A 24,175-nucleotide genomic window follows, 5' to 3' on the forward strand; every position below is an offset into this window, starting at 1 on the left:
TTCGTGATCAGTGACTCTTCAACCTTTTTAACTACAGCCCTTTCAATAATAAGGACTTTGAACCGATGAAACTTACAGATCATATAAACAATATATACACGAGTCAAGAAACTTGTGAAGTCATAACGATTAAGTTCATTTAAGATACTAATTAGGGGGTGATTTTCTCGATTTTTTTACCAAAACCAAAAGGGACTAACTTTATTTTGAGCGTAACTTGTTTAATTTTGATGCTAGAAATTTTTTTATAAAACAAAAATGAAGTTTTTTTAAACTCTTTAAAAAAGTTGTAATGAGTTTTCCCCGAAATGTGCTTCATTTTTGGATATTTCACGTTAAAGTATTCCATTTGGAATTTGACGAATATGAACCTATTTTTCATTAGCTATAACTCTGCTTCTACTAGGTGTAGAGACGTGATATATACAGCATTTTTTTTTAAATGGTTTACAAGCTATATTTTTGCTTGTTTTTTCGATAAAATACTTACTATTTGAGTTATTTGCGAAAAACCGTTTAAAAGCGTGGTTATTTTATTGAAAAAATGAACATATTCACTGCCAAATAACTCGAAAAGTATTGACTTAGTGAAAAACTCTATAGAACAAAAGTTACTTAAAATTAGCCAGTTTATCGATTTCCTGACTTTCTTTGGACGAACATTTTTCCACCCTCAAGAGGGGGTGAAAACCACCCCCAGGGCAAAAGCACATATCGGCACGATATCACTTTTTTTCTTTGACTTGTTTAGCTATGTGTATGCCAAATTTCATGTCAGTCCAAGCGGTTCTTTAAAATTTAGAGGTTTTGCAATATTTTACCGTTAGCCAAGCCGCACACCAAAGAAACATGAAACGAAAAACATGAAACATGAAACGAAAAACATGTTTCATGAAACTTAAACACTGCTAAACAAATCTCAAAGTCCGCCTACCAATGAAACGAGTGTGATTCATGCTCATGACACATTTTTATTTTCGGAGAGTTTCATAAATGGCCGGACGTATATTTGTTTAGCAGTGGTTTATCTCCATGAAACGTAATTTACGTTTCATGTTTCTTTGATGTGCGGTCGGGCTTAAAGAACGGACTATAATACATCATAAAAGTTATACAATTCTGTTAGTTATTAATTATTCTTTAATGTAAACGCAGTGGTAAATATACGTAACAGGATACACAATAATAAATCTAGTTAAACATGTTATAGAACAAAGCTTTGTTGGATGCATATTGTGCTGTGCCTATTAAAACGTAACATAAAGCTTTTGTTATGGACAAATGTTTCAATAAAATTGCATACCTGTTTAGATAATCTGGATTTATTTTTACCTTACGTAAATAATACTAACAATGAACTTTTATTGAAATTTAAAGAATTTAATTTTTTTTTAATTATTTCTTACATAGTAGGTATAAAAACTATATACTTGTAAACAAAATCTAGAATGGAGAAACATAGAAATAGAATTCCGAGGAAAGCACTCAATCATAATACTCCTCCATGGGTATGGCGGGCGACGGTTGTTGACAAAACACCGGTTTTGGGTGTTATGGTTTTTTTTTTCTTACGAATTAACATTTTTTCTCTGATGTTATTACTACACAAAAACGGGTTATAACCGAGACAAAAAACAACCGGAGAAACCGATTATTGCGGAGGAACAAAAAACCGATTCTGGGTTATAACCGCAGTACGTACAGTCCGTCTAATTTACTTACCGTTGCACGTCATTATCTACGTTAGAGATCTAAGTTGACATTGTTGCCCAATTACAAAAAATTCTTGAATTTATTTTAAATCAAATAGATCACACAATTTTTGCGGAAGTGGATTTTACAGCAAAACAAATTAATATTCAATGTAAATAAATAAAAACTTTAGAAATAGAAAACAAGAATTAAGTTTAATCTTACGTTAAAGTACATAATAAAAACACTAAATATACAGGGTGTCCCGAAAAGATTGGTCATAAATTATACCACACATTCTCGGGCCAAAATAGTTCGATTGAACCTAACTTACCTTAGTACAAATGTGCTCATAAAAAAAGTTACAGCCCTTTGAAGTTACAAAATGAAAATCGATTTTGTTCAATATATCGAAAACTATTAGAGATTTTTTGTTGAAAATGGACATGTATCATTCTTATGGCAGGAACATCTTAAAACAAAATTATAGTGAAATTTGTCCGTCACATAAAAATTTTATGGGGGTTTTGTTCCGTTAAACCCCCCCAAACTTTTGTGTACGTTCCAATTAATTCATTATTGTGGTACCATTAGTTAAACACAACGTTTTTAAACCTTTTTTGCCTCCTAGTATTTTTTCGATATGCCAGTTTTTATCGAGTTGCGGCTTCTTTTTTAATATATTTACATAAAATTTTTATAGGGATTTTGTTCCTTTAATTCCCCCAAATGTTTGTGTACGTTATAATTAAACTATTATTGTGGTACCATTAGCTAAACACAGTGTTTTTAAAACTTTTTTGCCTCTTAGTCTTTTTTTGATAAGTCACCTTTTATCGAGATGCGGCTTCTTTTTCAAAATATACCTAAAAATGTAAATTATAAAAATAAATTTTCAGATTATTAACAGGTCTTTAATCGTACTTAACCATATACAAATATGTGGTGGATTCGACAAATATTCAAAATATCTCGATAAGCACTGACTTATCAAAAAAGTACTAAGAGACAAAAAAGTTTAAAAAAATTGTGTTTAACTAATGGTGCCACAATAATAATTTAATTGGAACGTACATAGAAGCTTGGGGGGTTAAAGGGAGCAAAACCCCCATAAAATTTTTATGGGGTGCACAAATTTCACTTTAATTTTTTTAAGATGTTGCTGCCATAATATTGCCTCATGTCCATTTTAAATAAAAAATCTCTAAGAGTTTTCGATATATGAAAAAAAATCGATTTTCATTTTGTAACTTCAAAGGGCTTTAACTTTGTTTGTGTGCACTATTGTATATAGGTAAGTGAGGTTCAATCAATCTATTTTTGACCCCAGAATCTGTGGTATCATTTATGACCAATCTTTTCGGGATACCCTGTATAATGAAACAAATACTTATATTTGGGCGTTTATATTATATTACTTATATTACCGATTTGGACGTCGAAACGTTAATAAAATTATTTTTTTTCATTTTAATTGTGGCTTATTTCCCATATAAATTAATCAAATACGTATAGTAAAGAACATAAACAAATATTAAGTGTCATCACTGCAACTGTCAAATAAATGTTACCAATTTATGCCAAAATGTCCACCTTCGTTCGGTTATAGTTACAGTGTTTTCCGAACAAATATGCTTCATAAAAACGCTTTATAATCCATTTATAAAATGAAACATATTATTGTGTATTTCTTTAAGTTAACATTAATAGAAATCTTTAAATATTATTTCTACGCGTATATAATAAAATATGTCTAGTGGTTGTAATGCCAGTGTACTCAGCAAGGTGATTCTAAAAAAGAACACACCTACCGCCTAAATATTTCGTGTTGGTATCATGTGACGTCACGGGCTATGACGCGGATGACGTGCAAAGGTAAGTAAATTAGATGGAGTATAAGAAATAATTACGTGGGTGAATCAAATATCAAAGGACCTTTCCATCTTCGCTTAGCATAAACTGGTGAATATGTCTAAATTATTCCTGTGGTGGAAAGTTATAGTCTAATGTGTGACTGCGCGCTACCGCCTGTTCTCTAATGACGTGCTGCCAGTTTTACTGTTGCGATGAGCGAAAGAGTAGTGCCATGTTCGGTTGCACAACGCAGTGTTATCAAATTCCTTGCAAAAGAAAATGTTGGTCCTGCTGAAATTTGGCGAAGATTAAAAAATCAGTATGGGGAATCAACACTCTCCAGTACGCAAGTGAAATTTTGGTATAGACAAGTTCGTGAAGGACGACATGCCGTGCAAAACAAAACTAATCAACGACGACTAAAAATTGTCCGATAAAGGCAAAAACTCGTTTGGATACAGGCAAAGTTTTAGCGACTGTTTTGGGATTATCGTGGCGTTGTGTTGCTGGATTTTCTTCATAAGACACCAACCATTAATGCCGCTTAATATTGTAGTCTTTTGGATCGTTTTCGAGCTGCCTATAGGTCCAATACACGAGCGGTGTTTTATACGAGATATGTTGCTCTTGCACGACAACGCCCGTTCTCATACAACTGCCCTAACACAAGAAAAAATAGCGGAAATACATTGGACTCTCGTTGAACATCCTGCACACAGTCCTGATCTTTCACCATGTGATTACCACATGTTCAGTCCATTAAAAGATGCACTAGGCGGAGCGCGTTTTGATGATAATCAAGTGGAGCAATTCAATTGGTTAGATACTCTCCATCATTCTCTTTATTAAAATAAAATGAAGAAACTCCCTAGCCGCTGTAAAAATGCATACAAAAGGAAGGAATGTATAGAGAAAAATGAGGTATTGTTTAATTGAATCGGCGAGTAAAAGAATAGTACATCTCCAAAACTGCCCTTTTAAGAAAATTTAAAAATAAACCATTTATACAAAAATTAATGGTTTTTTGATATTTTCATACATTGTAAAGTTGTAGCTATTGTGCTTATTTATTAAATGGCCAAATAAAATGTAGGTATTAAAACAAACTGCGGAAAAAAGATATTTGCAAAAATATATCGTGTACATATACTGTTCTTTCACTCAATTACCAAAAAACACAATTCTGTAACTACATTTATTGGTTTTGTTTAGAAATATTTATTAACAAAGCATGGAATGCAAGATTGTTAACCTTTGACTGTCAATCATTGAGTGAAAGAACAGTAGAAGCAGCGAAAGAACAGTATAAGCGTGGCACGTATATGGTTCTTTCATTCATCTACCAAATTGCCCTGTCGATATTGAATCGCAAAGAGTTGTGTTTATACTGTTCATTTGCCCAGTGATGCATTAACATCACCGATTCAATTGTTGTAATTATAATTCAATAAAAAGTTATTAGCAAAGGTCGGTTCATATTTGATTCACCTCTTGTATATTGTAGCAACAAAGAAGAATGACAAACTAGAATGGCGGTATTTCTTCATCTTTTTTTTTCAGTGCCTCGTTAGCGCTAGATATCATAGGAATTTTGTCTCGCTGTAATACAATGTAATCCAAAGACCTCATACGATTTATTTTTTTTACATCTATGCTGATTCTTGTATGTTGCCATTGAGTGTTCTTATAATATATTTACTATACTAAGTATATAAGATATGTATTGCATGTAATCACAGATTTTACTTGTTAAAGGTGTTCAAAATGTATCTACTCGTTCCACAATAATATTATATTATTAACATCACTTTATCACTTTTTCTCTTTCCTCGATTATTATATAATACTAGATTTTCTGTAAAACAGCCATGAGACCGGCTATGATGTACGGAACTGAATGTTAGGCAGTGAAAAACAAAGAGGAACATCTAATGCATTTGGCGGAAATGAGGATGCTTAGATGGATGAGTGGAGAGACAAAAAAGGATAAAATTAAAAATGAGTATATTAGGAAAAGTTTAAGTGTGGCACCAATTGACGCCAAAAAGAGAGCATATGTTAAGATGGTTTGGTCATGTTGAACGTCAAGACGTTATTCACCCAATACGAAGGCTTGCTGAAGTGTAGATTTCTGGAAAGAGTAGGAGAAAAAGACCAAACAAGACCTGGGGGAGAACGAAAAAGCACATAAACAAATGAAAGAGTTCACATTCGTCAAAGAAAATCGTGGCGCGTAACAGACTCGTAACTAAAAAAAAAGCGTTTCTTAAATTTTTTTTCATATATTTTTATTTTTTACTTTTTAGTCTTGCACTTTTCAAACATGAAAATATATCGTCATGTTTATTAAAATATGTATAAAACATATTATGTACAAACATGAAAAGTAGTCGGAATCGGCAAAAAATTTGAAACTTTATTGTTTATTTATGAAGCATAACGTAAACAATTAACGTAAAAAGTGAAATTATGTATAGTTCATATAATTAGCTGCAATCTGTAAAAGTTTCAAGATTATTCATTTTAAAAAACAGCAGAATTTAAGCATTTTCCGTTAAAATCGTTTATTTTATTTAAACAATTAATAAACATAAAAAAAATTTATTGGCTATTCGTATTATTGTTCCCGCGAATGTAACTGTCTGCAAATTTTTAGTCATTTGCATTGAAGAAAAGGCAGTCAAATTAACGTCCAAAGATTAGCCCCAAACGATTGAACTAAAGAAAAGCGTTTAATTAATTAATACGCCAAAACGAATTCTGATGTTATTTGTAGTGTAGTACACAACGGTGGCGCTCTGCCGGTGGTTTTTCTAAGACTACGATCAAAACACGAATTTTTTGAATTCGGGTTTTGGTTGAAGTGTTGTTTCGTATCGTATTGAAATTTTACACGAATAAGCGCCGATTTTTATATAAACAAATATATGAGCGTTCAAAATTTGAAACTTTAATTTTATTTATGAAGCATAACGTAAACAATTAACGTAAAAAGTGAAATTATGTATAGTTCATATCATTATCTACAATTCGTAAAAAATTCCACTTTCTACATTGTAAAAAACAAGAGAATTTAAGCATTTTCCATTAAAACCGTTTTTTTTTATTTAAACAATTAATAAACATAATTTTTTTTTATTGACTATTCATGTATTGTTCCCGCAAATGCATATGTCTGCAAATTTTCATTCATTTGCATTGAAGAAAAGGCAGTCAAATTAACGTCGAAAGATTTGACGCAAAGTGTTAAACTAAAGAAAAGCGTTTAAAAAATCAGCATCTTTATATCATGATTCTATTATTAAACGTATTTCCAGTGACCAGTACTGGCAACTTTTATTTTCATCCAAACATTCCATACTATATTAAAACCCATATACTGTTTTCAAAATTATAATTACTCCTCAGTGATAACCGCAACCGTTAAACACCTGAAACTGTTTGCTGTGTAAAGTAAACTTCCGATAACAACAAATACAGTAACCCTAATAAGGCTGAAACTTTACCAATATTTGCTTTAACCCTCATTTGTATAGCATCATTTGGCTAAAGTATTTGCAAGACGTATAATGCATGTCCTTTTCAAATACACGGCCGACTCTACATGCTGACAAAGTGGACAATGTAACGGTAATGTGTTCCGTAATACCGTAGCACCGTAAAATGTTGATTACTTTAATAGAAGGGGTTAAATCAACGGAAGGGTTAAGTTGTGAAGTGTAATTATAATTAGCTGCGGACTACAATGTTGTTGCAATGTGATGTTCTGTTTGTGAATGTTAAAACATACGTTTTTTCTGTCTTCATAAATTGACGCCATATTCTTTATTATTAACTTTTATATTTTCTTCCAACCCTCTAAACAAAATTAAAGTATATTATTTTGAAAAAAGCATGTGTAAAATTAAGACATAATATGTGAAATTACTAATACAACTTCCGGGTTTTGTGGACTACATTAGTGGACTATTTTGTGGACTATATGTTGCTGGTCCAGGGTAAATTAGAGAGAAGGACTATGTTATACACAATATCTAATTAATTTTATAAAAAATCTTATCAAAGTCACTGTCATATACACTCGCGGTACATATGTAAATAAGCTGGGCCCTGATTCTAATTCATTTCGACAGTCGCAATTTCATTTCGACACCGCCATGACAGCAACTGGGGATATTAACCTTATCATGTTGAGACTGCTCAGAATTTGGGTTGGCGCTTCGGTTTCTTGGATTTTGTTGATAGTCTGGGAAAATTATCGAAATAATAGTACCATTTTTGGGAAAAATTATTTACCAGCTATTTTATTGCTAAAATCGAATCTTAAGATTGCATATATTAGTAATATGGGGTATGACAAGTCCGCAGAAAGTGTGTTATTTTATTTATAAACAAATTAGCACTCCTAAATCTTCTTTTTTTTTTTCAATTAGTGGTCTGTAACTCCTATAATTTTTCCTTTGAGCCAAAAACACTCAAATAAAAATTCACCGTAATTTAGTTCTACACAAAGTTATTTTTTTTCCGATTACCTTCAACAAAAATTTTACTCAGAAAATCCGAGTTTTCCCAAAAAATCTGCAATTTTCAGTTAAAATTTTAGGGAAGTACCTAATTATTTATCAATAATTAAATAATTGAAGACATGAAAGATTTATTATAGTAGATTATACAGAGGGGCTAAATTATGGAATAAATTCATTTCTTTAAAACGGACGATTTTGGAGCAAAATCCCGAAAGAGGTCGATTTTTATTTTTAAATTACAATTTTTTGGCATATATTTCATACTAGTGACGTCATCCATCTGAGCGTGATGACGTAATCGATAATTTTGTTAATGGGAATAGGGGTCGTGTGGTAGGTCATTTGAAAGGGCGTTTAATTATCTATTCAGTAATATAAACATTAATATCATTAGGTATTTATACAGGGTTGCCAAAAAAAAATTTTGAATTAAATTAATTGGCGCAAAAAGAAGAATGTATGTAATTTATTTAACTCAAAATACATTGTACTGCTGTCAGAAAATAGAAAAAAAGGTTTATTTCACAAATAAACATTTCTTTTCGCTTAAATTAAATCACAAACAGCCTCCCTCCTACCTATTGGCAGTTTGAACTTTTAATTTAAGCTAAAAGCAATGTTTATTTGCAAAATAAACATTTTTTTCTATTTTCTGACAGCAATAGAATGTATTTTGAGTTAAATAAATTACATGCATTCTTCTTCTTGCGTCAATTAATTTAATTAAAAATTTTTTTTGGCCTCCCTGTATAAATATTGATATTAATGTTTATAATACTGAATAGAGAATTGAACGCCTTTGTAAATGAGCTACAACACGAACCCATATTCCTATTTAAAAAAATAATTACGTCATCACGCTCGGATGGATGACGTCACTAGTTTGAAATATATGCCAAGAAATTTAATTTAAAAATAAAAATCGACCTGTTTCGGGATTTTTCTCTAAAATCGTCCATTTTAGAGAAAATGAATTTATTCCATAATTTAGCCCCTCTCTGTATATCAGGAGACCGGCGACAATCTAATCAATAGTTTAGCAATAATTAAAATGTTAATTAAAAAATTTCGGTCGAAATAATAACCAGAAAGATTATGATACACCAGAATAACTATGATTTTCATATAAAAAAGCACTATACCTATTCAACGTACCTTACAGGATTGAAATTGGACCATTTGAGCGGTCTCAGGAATGTTATAAAGAAACAATTTTTTGGCTTATAAACAAATAGAACCCCTCAGAAAATATTAGATTAAATTAAATTAAGTTAACGCTGTTCAAAAGAGCACGGCTTCTGTGTCCTTTTCGAAGAAAAACAAATTGAATTGCGAGGAGTGATTCCAGGTATAACCGGTCAAATTTGACCGGCATTTGCGACAGAGTTATAAACAACAGGATTTTAATCTTTGAACCATTAGATACCTTTTAATTCCGGTCCTCTTTGTACATACAAATTTTCATATCTTCAAGACACTCATAACAAAAAAGATTTATGTCACTGTCACCAAATTATTTAATTATTGATAAATAATTACTTCCCTCAAATTTTAGTTGAAAATTAAAGATTTTGTTTGGAAAACCCGAATTTTCCGAAGAAAATTTCCGTCGAAGGAAATTGGAATAAATTATCAATGTGCAGAATTAAATTACTGTCAATTTTTATGTGAGTGTTTTGGTTTAAAGTTAAAATTTTCAGAGTTATAGAGCAATAATAAAAAAAAAGATTTCGGAGCGCTAATTTGTTTATAAACAAAATAGCACACTTTCTGTGGACTTTGCACAGCTATATTACTAATATAGGAAATCTTAAGATTTGATTTCAGCATGTCCAGCAATAAAATAGCTGGTAATTAATTTTCCTTGTTTTTTACTAATTTTCCCAGATTATTACCTCACATCTTTCATTGAGTTGATGATTCATGTTGTGGACATTCTCAATTATTATATTTCTAATTTAATACTATTCTATCTAATTCCTCAAAACAAGCAAATTTCAATTAAACCCAGCTATATTATAATACCTTTTGATTTAGTTTTCCTTGCAAGAAATAAACAAAACACATCTAAACTAAACCTAACCTCGCTTTTGGCCATTCATTCATCTCCGTGTCAAATAATTTCGACAGTCGCCATATTGAAAGCGACTTGTTTTTGGTCGAAATTTGATTTAGAATCAGGGCCCTGGTTTCGGTCACGATAGTTTATTGGAAAGAAAACCGGGATATATTGTATGCCTGTCTAAGCGGGTACACGTGTACTCGTCACTTTGTGCATTTTAAATTAGAGCACAAACAGAAAAGCGTTTATTCATCAATAGTGAAAGCCAGAGAGAGGTTTGTGGTATTTTCGCGTATTAACTAATTATCACTGAGAGAATGAGAGTTTGCATGTTTTTGCCTTAAAGAGTAAAAAGCAGTGAAGAAAACTGTTGCCGGTGGTGGTCGAGAATCAAGAAAGAAAATCTTCAGTTGCAATGTCTAAGCATGTCTGTCTTTGGACAGGGATGAAACTAGGTAGGGATAAAACTACGTGCTTGAAACTGTTATTCAGGAGAGGCTTAAGACTTATTTTTTTTATATAAAAGTTTTATATTTTTTAAATACTATTTGAAGAAAATTAACTTATCTTATTTTGAAAAGAAAACCAATGCACTTTTCCTTGATTTTTATTTGGTTTTATTTTTGCTGGCATTTTCGGTACTTCTAAAGGGTGATTCATTTAGAGGTACTTTTATTGGTGGTGATTTAATGGCAGACCGTAAATAAATCTTATCACCTGACGTGTTTTTATTCATTATTGTTTTACATTTCATCCTGGAAAGACTTAGCTCGGCACGAAGTCTAGAAATTATTCACCTCTATTACGAAAATAGGCGTTCACTGAGCAATGTGTTTCGTGCGATTTTGGTCCACATTATTGTTTGCTAACGAGGCCTATTTTTGGCTTAATGTGGATATGAATAAACAAAATGCCCATATTTGGGTTGATAAATAACCCAAAGAGATTCAATAGTTGCCATTGTATTCAGAAAAACCAACTGTGTGGTGTGATTTATGGGCCGGTGGAATCGTCGGTCTATATGCTTTTAAAACAGAGGCCGGCCAGAATGTTACTGCGAATGGAAGCCGTTATCGTACCATGATAACGGAATATTTGGTGCCAGAAATTGAAGCTCGTAGTTTAGATGAAATTTGGTTCCAAAAATATGGCGCCAATTGCCATACAGCCCGTAAAAATATGGCTTTACTGCGAAAACGGTTCGGTGAGCAAATTATTTCACGCTTTAGACCAGTGAATTGGCCGCATATATCCTATCACATCACACCGCTAGACGTTCTCTTTTAGGACTCCCTAAAGTCCAAAATCTACGTGGATAAACCAGCTTTGATTAAGGCATTGTATGTGTAATTACTCGAGTCATTGGTCAAATACCAATCGGAATGCTCGAACGCGTCATCGAAAATTGGAACTTCAGAATGGACCATCTTAACCGCAGCCACGGTCAACATTTGAATTAAATTATCTTTAAGAAGTAATTGTAAAGAAGTTTTCTTTTGTATGACAAAACATATTTTCAAATAAAATTCACTTTTTTCATTGTTTTTTCTTTTTTAAAAAATACCTCTTTTTTTATTGTTATCAGCATTAACCAGTTTGGGTTATTAGCTGTACTGTCATTGATACATGGTTACTTAAATATAATAGCATTTTGATTCTTTTTGTTGTTTTAAAACTCTATAAATATTTCCTTCTATATCTCCGGTTATTTTTGGCCAATTAGAAACTACCCTCTAAACTCTAAGCAATACGAGTGGAATATCATGTACATTTAACATTAGTGTCTTTAATTGCACTGTTAAATGACAATTTACAAAGATACAAAATCAAAGGCATATAAAAAAATATCCAAGATTTACTCAAAAATAGATTGAATGGAAAGCTACAAATTGCAGAGTCTTAAAATATTGATTAATAATATGAACATTTGAAAGACTGTTTACATGGCTATACATTTCGGCTATAATTCTTAAATGAATTATACTTTTGAAGCTCTATAACCTCTAAACGGCTTTTCCTGGAGCCTGGAGCTTTTGCGCAATTCATTTTTTTAATTGCTTGCAGTGTTTCGTCTATGTTTGGGATCTCTACGGGTAGGTTGACCCCAAGATATATATCTTCTCCATGTTCTTCCTCTTGATATACGTTTAATAAATAAATGTTTTAATTCGAAGGCAACCTTGCTTTTATTTAGGATATATACTCTTGGAAAGGTATAAAATAAAACCATTTGATCTTAACAATGCTCTGTCGGTAGACTAAATAGTTTTATTTGGATTTCAGCCATATTGCTCTATCGAAATGCTGAAAGCCATGATATATTACAATATAAAGCTTACATAAAAATTATAAATAAGCGACTTAAAGACATAAACTTGATTTATTTTAACATTATAAAATTAAAATTGTAGATGAAATTATTTTTCTTTCAAATTAATATTTTTCTGATTTAAATTTTTGTATTATTTTTATTTTATATACGCCAAACGTCAGAAATTTTAGGGCGCGTGAATTATTTAGACCTATTTTTGTTAACATTATCAATAAAGTTGGGTGCGCAAGTGTTTTTCTATCTTGAGAGTCCGAAACAACCAAGTACTTTTTATTATTTTATGGTTACAAATACGTATCTACCTATCATAACGCATGTAAACATTTGTTGGTCTATATAGAGTATATGGGTTTAAAGAATCATTTAATATGGTAAATTGTCTTTAAAAGTGTCCATTTAAGAAACGTTTTTAAGTTTGCTATAAAAATTCCTGCACTTAAAGTGTCTTTTAACATGGTTTTAAAAGCACCTTCACAGCAGCTTTAAAACCAGTTGCTTAAGATATAGACTAAGAGCCGGGATAGGTGAAATTTGCTAATCATTTTAGGCACGATAAAAGTCTATAACTTAAATAGTAGAACCTAAAAGAAAACGTTTGAACACTGTGCCGTCACTTTTCAGTGGCACATGCGTCGACAGTAGCGCATCAAACTTTCCACTTTTGGACCGGATAAATAAATGGTTTATAAATTAACGGCAGTAAAACGCAAGGAAGATATTAAAAATATAAGATATAAAAACTATATGCCGTACAAAAATATTGGTTCTGCAGCGTAAAAAAAATTATTTTTCGCATATTTTCATTGATAAAAAAATTATAGAAAACTGTACGGCGTGTATGAGTTTAAGTAGATATATTTATTTCACAACTATATTTTACTATGCCGTACAAATTCACTGGCCCAAATTGAGTTTTAACCCTTGCTCAACCCTCACTTTTTACGTAGAATAAGGTAATTTATTTCAGGCACCCTAAAACCAAAACATTTAGAAGGTTATATATAAAAATAGTCCCCAAATTAGTATGCCGTACATTTTGAATGGCACGTGAGGTCACAGTAGGAAAATGAATTTTCCGTTTAAGGTTTAGTAAAAAATTATTGTCTTTTTTCAATTTATTAAAAATGGACTATTAAAAAGCTAATCCCATATAAATATTGTGGCACGATGAAGCAGAAAGCCTCCAAAATCGTTTGCATATTATTAATTGCAATCATTTTTTTCATGCATTGTTTTTAAATTTTTGTACGCGCGGCTACCTCAAAATCTATTTTGTTTACTTTGCCTTACAAATTATTTTTTAACTTTTAATAAAGCCTTGTATATTTTTAAAATAATTCAACACAAGAAAGTGTTTAATACATAATAACCCGAAATTAAAAAATTAATATTAATTTTTATTTAAATTATACTTCTTTAGGGGCGATTGGTTATTCATCAAGAGAAAAGCAACTTCTTACGTTCGTACACATTTCGTATACACAAAGTACCTCTTTCTTTATATAATAATATTGTATAAATATAATAATATTATATATTATATTTATTATATACAATTATATTATTATTAATTAAAAAAAATAATCTAGAATCTAGGATGAAAACCATTTTGCTAATGATTTTAGGCACCGTAAGAATCCATAACTTAAATATAGTCCATTCTTTCACGGTTTTTGCTCTAAATTTTAAAGAACTGCTTGAATTGACATGAAATTTGGCAAACGCATAGCTTACATGTCAAAGAAAAAAAGTGATATTGTGCCGACGTGTGCTTTTGCCCTGGGGGTGACTTTCACCCCCTCTTGCGGGTGAAAAAGTATATGTCCAAAACAACTCCGGAAATGGGTAAACTGACTAATTTTAAGTAACTTTTGTTCTATAGAGCTTTTTCGCCAAGTCAACACTTTTCGAGTTATTTTCGAGTGAATATGTTCATTTTTCAACAAAATAACCACATTTTTAGACGGTTTTTCGCAAATAACTCAAAAAGTAAGTATTTTGTCGAAAAAACCGTTCTTAGCAAAAATATAGCCTATAAAAAAGTAAAAAAAATGTTGTACGCGTTAGGTCTCTGGATCTCGTAGAACCAGAGTTATAGCCAATGAAATATAGATTCATATTCACCAAATTTCAAATAGAATATTTCGACGTGAAATATCCAAAAAATTAAGCACTTTTTGGGGAAAACCTATTTTAACTTTTTTAAAGTGTTTAGAAAAAGATTTATTTCCCTTAAGGTTGGTCCCTTTTGTTTTTGCAAAAGAAAATCGGGAAGACCACCCCCTAATTAGCAACTTAAATGAAATTAATCGTTGCCGCTCCATAAATTATTCTACTTATATTGTGTTTATATGATCTGTAAGTTTCATCGATTCAAAGTGTTTATTTTTGAAAAAATTTGATTTCAAAAATAAAATTTTTAAAAATTAAAATTTTGAAAAATATGCTTTTTTTCAAAACAACTTAAAAATTGTTAGAGATACCAAAAGTCTCGAAATACAAAAAGTCAGATTTACTTTTCTGAATATCATGTATTTTTTTGTTTTTCTGTTAGACAAAAATTGATCAAGATTTGGTGTTTCTAAATTTGCATACATTCGTGATCAGTGACTCGTTCAACCCCTTTTAACTACAGCCGTTTCAATAATAAGAACTTTGAACCGATGAAACTTACAGATCATATAAACAATATATACACGAGTCAAGAAACTTGTGAAGTCGTTACGATTAAGTTCATTTAAGATACTAATTAGGGGGTGATTTTCTCGATTTTTTTACCAAAACCAAAACGGACTAACTTTATTTTGAGCGTAACTTGTTTAATTTTGATGCTAGAAATTTTTTTTATAAAACAAAATTGAAGCTTTTTTTAAACACTTTAAATAAGTTTAAATGAGTTTTCCCCGAAAGGTGCTTCATTTTTGGTTATTTCACGTTAAACTATTCCACTTGGCATTTGACGAATATGAACCTATATTTCATTAGCTATAACTCTGCTTCTACTAAATAAAAAAACGTGATATATTCACTATTTTTTTAAATTTTTTATAGGCTATATTTTTGCTAAGAATGCTTTTTCGACAAAATACTTACAATTTGAGTTATTTGCGAAAAACCGTCTAAAAGCGTGGTTATTTTGTTGAAAAAATGAACATATTCACTGCCAAATAACTCGAAAAGTATTGACTTAGTGAAACAACTCTATAGAACAAAAGTTACTTTAAATTAGTCAGTTTACCCATTTCCTGACTTTGTTTGGACGAATGTTTGGTGAAAACCACCCCCAGGGAAAAAGCACATATCGGCACAATATCACTTTTTTTCTTTGACTTGTTAGCTGTGTGTATGCCAAATTTCATGTCAATCCAAGCGGTTCTTTAAAATTTAAAGGTTTTGCAATATTTTACCGTTAATGAATGGACTAATAGTAAAACCTAAAAGAAAACAATGCGCGAGAATTCCGTGAAGATTTTTAAAATTCACTGCATCTATGTACAGCTGCACTGGAGCTAGGTGGTGGCTAGGTTAAGAAGTGCGGAGCAGTCCATTTTACGAACAAGGGGAGGTAGTCAGTCATACAGGAAATCGTAGGAGTCTTTGATATTATAATAATTAATTCCTGTATGACGACCTACCCTCGTTTTTTATTAAATAAATTAAATGTTTATTGAAATAAAATAAAAAACCAAAAAAGGTATATTTTTTATAAAAAAAGACCCATTAAATATGTAATAAAGATACGGATTTATAAAAGCGTAAACATCGTGAATTAGAGGGGTGATGCATAACTTTTGAAACTATGTGTATAATTACAGTTATGGTATCAAGTTTTTTTTTCTGATATAACTAGTGTAGCATCGCAGATTTAAAATTCGTTTATTTTGAAAACGGTTGAGTTTAGCGAGATGAATGTAGTACATATATCTATTTTAAGTAAAAATATTAAGAGAATAAAAGTTTTGACTCAAAAAGTATGTAGAGCGTGGGATGCAAAAATTGGAGGTATTAAATGAGCGCTGAAAGACGTAGGTGGCGTCCTCTGGGTAATACATCATTTTTGGTGGCGAATTTAGATTTCTCGTTTCAAAAAACCCCTGCTTACGAAATTTCGTGTTGTTGTCCCATGCGCGCCAGGAAATATTCAAGAATAAATAAAAAAAATTTAACTTTGACACCCTGTATTTCAGCTATTACCAACTTTCCTACTAAGGTAAGAGCTTAAATCGACATATAAAAAAATTGAATTACCGTGTTCAATAAGGATTAGGTGTACCTTCTTTATGTGAATCTGAGAATTCTGTGCATTGGTGTGAACCTGCTTCAGTTAATAGTAAAAATAGCACATTTAAATATAGGGCTTTTCATCGATTGTCATTTGTTTCGAGCTTCTGTCATGTGTTGTATAATCTGTGTATAATATTAATATACACGGATTATACGACATTTGACAGAAGCTCGAAACAAATGACTGTGAATGAAAAGCCCTATTCAGTAACTGTGATCAATTATAGTATTTATTAAATATATCTTGAGAAAAACAGTAAACGTTTGTCAAATTTTTGTGTGCATAGGAATGCCTGGAACTTTGACCAAACAGGGTTATCGAGAAAATTCAAAATTTGAACCCAACTGTATATAAATGTTCCATTAAAAATGAACGGCATTATATATTTTCATCATCATTTGATGTTGTTAATGTTATAAAGTGTGTGCCGTACAGGAATGTATTATTTCATAATGTGATAAAAATTACTTTGGAAGTCCTACTTATTTTGGGAAACCCTATAGTTAAAAATGTACGGCATGAACATTTTTGTCATTATTAGTCATAGAATGTTCTAAAACTATGTGGAAATATGATATTAAATATTATTATAATAGCTGGGAAATGGATTTTCCAAATATTAAAATTGAAAAAAAAAACTATTTGTATTCACCATCAATTTTTTTTATGTCAATATATTTGTACGGTATTTTCACATACAGTTTATAAAGTATAATAAGTAGCTTCTAAAATTTATGCCGTTCAGGAAATACTAATTTTTCACTACAAAAAATGGCGTTTAGTATAGAACACTCAAAATTATGGAATAAATATTTTTTTGCCAAATAATTTGTACGGCACTCATGTTTTTCATCATTTTAGAGCATAAGTAATACTCTGAAATCAGTGCCGTACTTTTCTAAATAATTTTTGTCAATAGGGGTTGAAACGAGAAAATTTACATAAGGGTTGAAACTGTTTGAGCCAGTAGATTCGTACGGCATAGTAAAATATAACTTTAAAATATATATATATTTACTTTATTATGCATGCCGTACAGTTTTCTATAATTTTTTTATCAATGAAAATATGCGGAAAATGAAATTTTTTTTTATGCTGCAGAACCACTATTTTTGTACGGCATATAATTTTTATGTCTTATATTTTTAATATCTTCCTTGCGTCTTAATGCCGTCAATTTAAAAATAATTTATTTATCCGGTATAAAAGTGAAAAGTTTGATGCGCCACTGTCGACGCATGTGCCACTGAAAAGTGACGGCACAGTGTTCAAACGTTTTCTTTTAGGTTCTACTATTTAAGTTATAGAATCTTATGGTGCCTAAAATGATTAGCAAATTTTTCCTATACGGCTCTTAGTCTAAAAACATAGTTTTAAGAAGGTATTTATTTTTGGTTTTATTGACCTCTTTCAAAGTGTGCCCTTTTATACTGAAAGCGGTTTTATTGCAACCTTAAGTTTTACTTCAAAACCAAATGGTTTTAATTTTAGTTTTATTCTACGGTTTTAAAGCATCCTTAAAATACTTAATAAACCCGTTCGATGCTACTTGGGTATTTTTAGACAGTAATAAAACTGGAATTTGGGAATAACGAACCTACAAGAGTTCGTATCGGACCGGAAAATCAATGTGATTCAAATGTAAATGAAGGGATGGCAGTCCATTATTAATAAGTTATATAATATCTATCACTGTTTGATACTTTGTACCTGTATTAGGTATATAATTATTATGGGTTTGTAATATGATTTCTATGTAATCAGGGTGGACTGATTAACCAATAATATCTGTAAGGTCATTCCGAAAGTCAAGGCTATTCCTTTGATTGATTTTACTTTGACCACTCTTATCTGCTCTTTGAAGATTTGCATTTGTAATGAGCTGTCAATTGTGATCAAATAGACTGTAATTTTTTATTTTTCGTCACAAGGTTTCTCAGAATACAATACGAACTCTAAAAAATCGAAAGTTATGCGAACCACAAGGAATACCGAACGAATTACTAAAACTCAGCCCACAATTATTACGAGAATTACTGGAGTATGTTTTCACCTTATTCTATAAAGGTCATGATCATGACAACACCGGAGTGGACAAAAGCACATATATTAATATCATATACAAAAAAGGAGATAGAAAAAATTGTTCAAACTATAGGGAGCTTAGTGTCATAAACTCACTCTCAAGACTCTATGGAAAAATAATAAAAAATAAAATTGAAAAAGAGATGACATATGTAGAAGAACAAAATGGCTTTCGTGCAGGCAGATCATGTATGGACAGAGAAAAGATTAGCCCACAACCTTTCCACTCATATAGTCTTTATACATCTGACAAAGGCATACGATATTGTACCACTTTTAATGCTCTTGGTAGCAATGGAAAAGCAAGGAATAAGCAAAAAAAATATACAAGCAGTGCAACAACTTTACAAAAATATAACGGTCAACATTAAAAATGGAAACAAATTAACGAGAGAAATTCCTATTAGTAAGGGTCTAAAGCAAGGATGCTGTATAGTCCCTACACTCTTTAAAATTTATTTAAATGAGGCGCTTCCACTGTGGAGAAGAAAGTTCTGCAATATGGGCATCCCAATCGATGACCATAGATTGTAAAAATACACTTCGCTGACGACCAAGCCATTCTAGCTGAAGACGAGAGTGATATAGACTATATGCTCAGAAAACTGGAGGAGGAGTACACTAAGTGGGGCCTTGCAGTTCTTCTTCTTCTTAAAGTTCCGCTCCTATCAGAGATTGGAAATCATTCTGGCAATTATAATTTTGTTGGTTACGCGCCGGAACAGTTCAATTGAGCTGCATCCAAACCATTCACGGAGATTGCGTAGCCACGAGATTTTACGTCTTCCTACGCTTCTTCTGCCTTTGATTTTGCCCTGCATTATATTCCTTAATAGTTCGTATTTTTCACCTCTCATGATGTGCCCCAAGTACTCCAACTTCCTGATTTTTATGGAATTTAAAACTTCGCATTGTTTTCCTAGTTGTTCGAGCACTTGTGCGTTTGTTTTACGATCTGTCCATGATATTTTCAGAATACGTCTATAACACCACATTTCGAATGCTTCCAGGTTTTTAATGTGGGATTGTTTTAGTGTCCATGCCTCAACCCCATACAAAAGGGTGGAGAAAATATAACAACGAAGCATTCTTATCCGGAGCGTTATATTGATATTGCGATTACAGAAAAGTTTGCCCATTCTGTTAAAAATGGATCGTGCAATTTCAATGCGGCATCTTATTTCTTTTGTCTGATCAGTATCTTCTGTGATCCATGCTCCAAGGTATTTGTACGAAGATATTTGCTCAATTTCTGTATTATCCAGTACTAGTCTAACTCTGATGTTTTGTGCTTTTGTAAATACCATGAACTTGGTTTTCTTCAAATTTATTTTTAGTCCATAATCGTTGCAATGTATATTTAGTTGTTGTGCAAGGTGTTGCAATTCTTCTAGTGTTCCCGCTAAAAGTACGGTATCGTCAGCATATCTTATATTATTAAGTGGCTCACCGTTTATTATTAGGCCCTCATTGACTTCTGCCAACGCTAATTCTGAGATGCCTTCACTATATAAATTAAATAACAATGGTGATAAAATACACCCTTGGCGCACCCCACGACGAATCTGGATATCCTCAGTCAGTTCATTTTCAACTTTCACTTTTGCTGTCTGATTCCAATAGAGGTTACATATAATTCTAATGTCTCTACTGTCTATGTTTTTATTTAACAAAATTTCTTTAAGACGATTATGCTGCACTTTATCAAATGCCTTCTCAAAGTCAATGAAACAGGCATATACTTCCTGATTCATATCTAGGCATCTCTGCGAAAGAACACTTACTGCAAACAGTGCGTCCCCTGTTCCCAGACCTTTCCTAAATCCCATTTGTGTATCACTTATGCCTTCGTCTAATTTCTTATGTATTCTATTGTGAATCACTTTTAAAAACAATTTCAAGACATGACTCATTACGGCTATGGTGCGATGTTCATTGCACTCCTTTGCATTGGTTTTTTTGGGTAGCAGTATAAATGTCGATTGGAGCCATTCTTTAGGTATTATACCTGTTGTATATATGGTGTTAAATAAATCCAAAAGAAGGGCAATAGATTCAGTATCCACAATTTTGAGTAATTTGATAGGAACTTCATCAGGCCCGGGAGATTTACCACTTTTAGCTTGTTTCATTGCATATTCGACTTCTTCTCGTATAATGTCAGGTCCAGTATCATCTTTAAATTCTTTTGGTGCTTCTGTTCTCTCTTTGTCTTCAAAAAACTGTGCTATATATTGCAGTTAATATACAAAAAACCAAGTACTTAGTTGTAGGAGAAACACCAGAAAGCCTAAAATTTGAAATGGGAACTATAATCCCAACAGAAACCTTCAAGTACTTAGGAGACCAAATAACTTCAAAAGCAGGAAGTAACGACGAAATACATTCCAGGATTGGTCAAGCAAGATCAGCCACCAGACAGCTACACGGACTATTGTGGATTAATAAAATAACAAAAGAAAATGAAGAATGTATAAAACAATAATAGAAAGTATTGGGTTGTACGGCGCCGAACTCTGGGAAATAAGCCAAAGAAACAAATAAAAGATTAAGGCCGTGGAAATGAATTATTGGTGACGATGATGCCAGCTCACTAGACTTGATAGGGTGAGAAACGAAGATATTAGGAGAGAAATGGAAATTGATCTAGATGTAATAGCTACAATCGAAGCCAAAAGACTCAACTGGTATGGACACCTTCAGAGAATGCCTGAAAATAGATGGCCGAAAAAAATAAAAAAATGGACTCCACCCACTAGTAGAAAACGAGGTAGACCAAGACGATCCTGGAGAGAAGATGTTGAAGATGCAATGACCGCCAGAGACCTAAAAACTGAAGATTGCTTCGACAGAAAACGCTGGAAATTAGGATGCGAGAAGCGGCGACAGCTGTAGAAGACTCATCTATTATATTATATATTTTAAATAAATATTAAATAAGCAGTCTGTACTGATTTTAAAACAAGCCTTGTATATACCTCAAGGGTTATATAAATCCATCATCTATCCCTTATCTTAATTGTTTACCAAATATTTGTTTCAAGAATTCGTCGGCGACGTCAAGACGGTATAACCGTCGTATTACTAATTCCTTTAATTTGTTTCCTACTAACTTTAATTAACGCTCCTTGGAATTCACTTTCAACAAAACACCAAAACTTTAGCTGACGGAAAAGGTTAAGTATCAGAATTAGTTCAAAATATACAGTGTAATATTGTAAGTTAGTGAACTGTAAAAAAGAAAGTATTATTATTATAATAAAATAAAGGAGACAGGTAAAAACCACAACTATATAAGCATTAGTGGTATGGTGGCCAAAATTGCAGCAAAAAATGTCCATCATCAAATTTAGCAAGGTGAAAGTGAAATAATTGCTTGCCACGGAATACAGAGGCTATGAGGGGTACACAAACGGCAGCTAAAGATGCACTACATGATTTTCCTCCTTTATATAATTATAAGAAGTGAAGCGAGGATGACATATTATTGTGGACGGAGAAGAAACCTGAGCAACGTACCTAGGGGAGTGCATATAGATTTTCACTTCGGAAAAAATCAAACAAGATAGAACTTTTTGTAATTTCATTAAGAAACGTTTAATAAACAAGAAATCAAAACTTCTACTCGAGAAGTGGGTGCTTCATTTTTTATTAAACAAATGAACTGCGAAATTAGATGTTTTTTAAATAACTCCGAAAATATAAATTTTAGAAAAAAACGGACTTGGCCATTGCAAAATTCAGAATATTTTACAAAAAAAGCTTATATAAAGATTTTTCTAAAATTAAATCTGTAGCTTCTATAATTTTATTATTTTTAACGCTAAAGCCACCCATCTCACAAACATTGGCGCAATGTAAACTAGCGTACGGCGAAGTGTACGAATGAATTATTTTAACGTAATTCTATAACTAATCGATCAAATTAAATTTTACAAATTGGGCATGAAAAATGAATAATTAAACTATCTTATGGTTATAATAGTAAGAAATAAAATGTATGTCGGCTGAAAATGAGACTTACATGAATTTTGTTTAAAAATGATTTAAAAATGTGTAACTAATACAATTTTTCTTATAAAACTCTAAATTTTGCACAACTTACCTTTCAAACATCTTACTAAACGACCTTTTATTAAAAAAAAAACCTCAAAAATTTAATTCAAATTATACGACGTCTCAAAAAATGTAATTTTTTAAAATTTTATAGTTTTACAGAATGAACACCACTTTAAAAGACGGTTTGAACAGATCTATTACAGTTTTGTAGGTGTTTCTTTAAGATTAGGATGTAGTATTTAAAATACACTGAATTATTTTACTTTAAAAATGAAATAAACTATTTCTTTTTAAGACAATTAAGAAAGACAACAAAAATGTAATACAAAAACCGAAAATTACCAGCTAACAAAATGTTTATACAAAGTGGTCAAAACTTTTTTCTGTAAAACTTACCTAAAATACATTTAATAATAAGCTTCAACAATAATAAATGTTCGACAAAAATTTTTTTTTTAGTTCTTATACAGTATGTCTGCGTAACTTGGAACCTATTGATAACTTTTTTATTATCAGTCTTACGAAAAAAAGTTATTCTCTATAAAATAGTCTCCATAGTATATAATCTAAGATGCAACCGTCAAATATAAAATTTTATGAATTTTACACGGGGTATGTCAAAAATATGAATTTCACTCAAGAGTAAAGTACCTTTATAATTCACAATATCGAAAATTGTTATTAATAAAAGTTGTTTGGAATTAAAACATATGTTTCAGTGTTCAATTACATCCTTTAATTAAAATATTGTGAATGGTAGAGGCACTTAACTCTTAAGAAAAATTCATATTATTTACATATCTCGTATAAAACTAAAAAAGTTTGATATCTGATGGTTGTATCTTAGATTCTACACCAGGTAGAGCATTTTATGAAGAATAACTTTTTTTCGCAAAATTGATAATAAAAAAGTTTTCTATGTGGTAATTAGCTACTCAAACATACTGTATAAAAGCTTCTGTATAAGAATTTTTAAATTCTAATGCCATACTCGGATTCAACGTAACCAAAAACAAAATAGAAACATATTTAATCAAAGTAAAATGATGAATTCAACGATGTTTTTAAAACTATTTATACAAAACATATGTTATTGTTTAAACAATTAATAAACAATTAGCGGCCAAATCTGCGAGTAGAACTTTGACTTTAACATGTATATAAACTAGCAAAAAAGGTTTTCGAAAAATATAAGCTTGTTTGAATTATTCCGAAACAATGCATGTTTTCGTTCTAATTGCACTCCCCTAACCGGTTAAATCAGGAAATAGAAGTATGAT

Source organism: Diabrotica virgifera, chromosome 2, assembly GCF_917563875.1.
Source record: "Diabrotica virgifera virgifera chromosome 2, PGI_DIABVI_V3a".
NCBI lineage: Eukaryota > Metazoa > Arthropoda > Insecta > Coleoptera > Chrysomelidae > Diabrotica > Diabrotica virgifera.